Source organism: Rhea americana, unplaced genomic scaffold, assembly GCF_003343005.1.
Source record: "Rhea americana isolate MKP2758 unplaced genomic scaffold, rheAme1 scaffold_413, whole genome shotgun sequence".
Taxonomy (NCBI): Eukaryota; Metazoa; Chordata; class Aves; order Rheiformes; family Rheidae; genus Rhea; species Rhea americana.
The window spans coordinates 29,308-33,593 of record NW_028186550.1 but is presented as its reverse complement, the minus strand read 5'-3'; positions in this window follow the sequence as shown (position 1 = coordinate 33,593).

Sequence of the window (4,286 nt, the reverse complement as noted above, 5' to 3'; positions counted from 1 at the left end):
CCCGGAGCGGGCCTGGGTGCGGCCCCCCCGCCCGGTGCTGCTTTTGGTGGTGGGGGGGGGGACAGGCCCGGTGCGCCCCCCACCCCACTGCCACTCGTGGGGGGCAGGCCCTGGGGGTAGGCTGGGAGGGGAGGGGGCGGAGTAGGCCCCAGGGTGCCCCTCAGCTCGGCCGTGGGGGCGGGCTGCGCCCCCCCCCCTGCACCCCCCTCACCGTGTCGCCCCCGAGGGGTTGGTGCAGGGCCGTGGTGCTGTGGGGCAGCGCTGCCCCCTGCCGCCGAGGATGGGGGGGGGGCTGCCCCCCACATTTCCCCCCCCCCCAGCAGCCTGGGCCCGCTCCCCGCCGTGGGGGGGCCGCACCGAGGAGCGGTATAAAATGGCTTTCTGGCGTCTGCGTGGCCCCCGGCCGCGCCGAAGCGTGATGCGCACGGCGAGCCCCGGCTCGGCCCCGGCAGCCGGCCTCGTCGAGGCCGGCTCGGCTGCCGCCTCTCCGCTCACCTGCCGGGTGGCACGCGCCGCGGGCGGGCGCCCGCCGAGCCGTCCGCCCTCCGCGCTGCTCTGGCAACGCGTAGCGATGAAGCATCTGGAGYTGGCGACGCATCCCGGGGCTGCCCCGCTCTCTGATCTGCCTTCCCGCCCCGCGTCCGGCTCCCTCCGAGCCGCCCTGGCCTGGCCCTACGCCCCCGCGGGAGCAGGGAGCGCCGCTCGGCCCGCGGGGCAGCAGGGACCTGCCGGGCAGAAACCGGGAGCCCCGAGGCTGGGCCGGGGCTGGGCTCGGCCGCTGGAGCACGGTGTGCCAGGGTGGTGGCAGCTTTGGCCCCCGGCGCCAGGCCGGGAGCTGGCCRCGGCGCGGGAAGGGGCCTCGGCGACTGGGTGCGCCCGCAGCGGCACGGCTGGATGTGGTCTGCCTCAAGTGACCGTGGAGGGCAGGCTGCTCAGCTTGGCCCTGGGGAATGGTTTCTGGGGCATCTTTTCCCATCGAGGAGCGGAGCTGCTTCGTTGGTGCCCTTCCCTTCCCACTGTGCTTCAGCTGTGATTCTCGTTCGAGGATGTAACTGCTTTCTCTGTCACTGCCGCTCTCCTAATCTGCATTTTCTCCRACAACCCTGCCAACCCCAGGATCGAAGCCAGTGCTAAGAGCACGGCTCTGTCCCATTGCCATTCCAGCTTTATTCTCCTAAAGGAATAGCCATCTCCTACAGGGCTTACACCTGGAATGGCCAACTTAAAGCTCCTGGCCCTAGCATGCTTATGTGCACCATTTCTTGTTCCCCTCCGTGCCTGCCTGTTAGCGCCTGTTACACGTGGCCTTGTTTTGGAGGATGCAACTTAGCAGACCCATAATGACGCCAGGTTAGYGACAGTAAGTCACAGCAGATCTCACTGCAACTCTGACAGCCAGAGCGAGGGACTAAGGTTAAGTTCATGACCTTACTTGGAGGATTAAGTCCCACACTGTATTTCTTTTATGGATATCTTATGGCCAGTGATGATGGGATGCATGACCCTGAAGGACACAGGTTTGCTAGCAGCAGCTTCTAGTGTAGAAGGTGGTGAAAGCAATGCAAAAGAAGTATAAAATAGGCTATAGCTATAAAAATGAATTGTATTAGCTTATTGAAGGTTGCATCAGAAGGGTTTCACTGGCATTGTGTTTTAATTATATAGTGTTTATAGAATGTCTTAACTTCTCTTTCTGCTGGTGGCATAGGTTAGGAGAAGGCACTGCCTGAGACCATCTTTGCCAGCCCTTTTGGTTGTGGGGTATAGTGGTGTCTTCTGGCCAGGTCCCATAAGTTGACCTGTTAGCTCAAGCTTGTTCATCAGCATAAAGAAAAAGAAGTCGCATCTCATGGATGAGAATGTTGGTCTGCTTAACGCAGCACTGCCTGTGGCCAATTTGTACATCTGCCCATGAGCTGAAGCATCCCAGTGCTAAAATTCCCCTTTGGAGACCCGGGAGTCTGAACCTCGCTGAGGAATTGGGGAGTGCCAGCAAGGCCTAGTGAACTGCTCATCTTTCAGTATTTTGGCTCTGTAAGACTACCTGTGCAAAACTAGCTGTTTTGCCCCCAAAAGCAAATCTTCCCTGAGATTTTGCTATGTTGTCTCGTCTCTCTTCCCTGTGTGGTAAGGTTTACCCAGAGAATCATATGAAGATTTAGGTTGGAAGGATCCACTGGAGATCTCTAATCCAGTTTTTTGCTCRCAGCAGAGCTTACTTTAGATCAAGTTGCTCATGGTCTTGCCCAGTTGAGTTTTGACCTCTTCCAGGTCTGCTGTTCATTTCTGTCTTCTGACCAGTATCTTAACATCATTAGGACAATTTCAATAGATGCTCACTTCTCTGTTGCAGAGCCTTGCCACTTGTGAGATGCTGGTCTTAGGAAAAGAAGTGAGAGTATCCTGGCAATTTCARACTGCTGCCAGAATGGTGTCCCTGATGGATGAGCGTGCTTCTGTTGGTTGCCTTGGAGTTTACTGCTAGTATGAAGATGTTGGATTATCAGCAAATTATGCTGAGACTTGAGGAATGTTTCAAAGTACCTTTGAAGTGTTGCAGGGAGCCTCCTGGCAAACCTCACCCCAGAAAACTCTGCAGGAAGGTTCCTGAATTTTGTCCTTCCAATTTGATTTTYTTGAAGCTCAGATGGAGTTTCTGGGCTGCAAACTCAAGATGTAGTTTGGTCAATTCTGCCTTAGAGGAATTAACAGGAAACCCATGAATTTGGATTCTTATTTTGCAGCACCATCTGCTCTGTTGGAGAGTTTCAGCTTTCTTGAATTTGGGTGACTGCAGTACTAAGTTTGAGGCCTGCGCCCTAAGCTGGTGCTCCTGATGTAGAAAATTTTTGCTTTCCTCTTGGTTCTTCTTCTGGCTTTGGAGCTGTTGCAAAACCATTGCTGATGTCTTCAGGCTACTGGTGATATTCTAGGAAGGCCCTTTTCCTCATCTGCCAGTTCCCATGGTGTAGACAGTTTTGGCCATTTGTTAAGGCTGGCCCGAAGGGGACTTGGTGATAGGTGCTGCTATTTTCACTCCATGAATTATAGAATAATATACAATAATACATTCAGAGATCAGAAGAGACAACTGTGTTCATCTAGGTTGACCTGCAGAGTGCAGGCTGAGGAACTGGATCAGTGACATTTGTAGTGGTACAACTGACTTGAAGATCGAGTCACTCAATGCCATTGTAAAATCTCCAAGTTGCAGAGGTCTATAYATCCCTGGGTCAGTTGTTTAAATAGTCAATAACCTACAGCTTTAGTCTGGAAGTAGACACTCCTGACTTGGTCCAATTTGACTTTTAGCCTTTAGAATCTTCCTGTGTGTTTGACGAGTCCTTCACTATCAGATTTTCTCCCCTTATGGGTTTTTGAGACAGCTCATACCATGTCTCCCCACTTCTTTTCAGTGAACAAAACAGATTTATCACTGGAAGGTGTTTTCTAAACCATGGCTGATTCTTAAAGCAGTGGGATTCTTGCATTACCTTGCCAGATATATTTTTTTTATTTGAAGCATCCCAACTCGTACAGCGTCTGTCTTCAAGCGAAGACAGTAGCCAAGAATTAGATGGTAATGATAAAGCGTGGTGCTCTGTGCAAGCAGTGCTGTATTGAATGACACCAATGGTTCTGGCTTTGTGCTCTCCGAGTGCAGCGTCTGGGCTGCCAGGCTGACGAGTAGGAGCTCGGAGAGCTGCCTCTCCAAAAACAGCAGTGAATAATGACATGCTTTCTGCTCCCTTCCAGAGCGTTTTGACTAGGCTGAAACCTGGTCCCTAGCAATATACTTTGTTTACTGGTAATTCTTCATAAATTAATGTGCTTTTAAAAGCAGTTAGCCAATCTGTAATAAATGTTTGCAGTGTTTCAATCTGGAAAGCTATAAACTGCCACATGCTTTAGTAAACTCAGATATATCATTAGCAATGAAGTTAGCCCTTGCTGTATTTGTCACTCAAGGTATAATATTGTTAATGAAGATCTGTTGCATAAAACCATGCTGGTCAGGCATTATGTTACTTCCTTAATGCTTTATTGATAGAACCGTGTATTGACCACTAAGTCAAATGTTACTGCTTATTTGAAGTTTTGGCACAAAAATAGGAACTTTCTTCAGAGCTTTCTGTTCAGTTCTTACTAGATAATTCTTATCTAAGAATTCTGTATGTTGAGCTAAGTGTTTTAACTGTAATATATATATTAATGTCTTTCATATTTCAAATGTTTTCTAATATACAAAAGAGAAAAAAGGTAAATTCTTTAGCCTTTGAAAATCT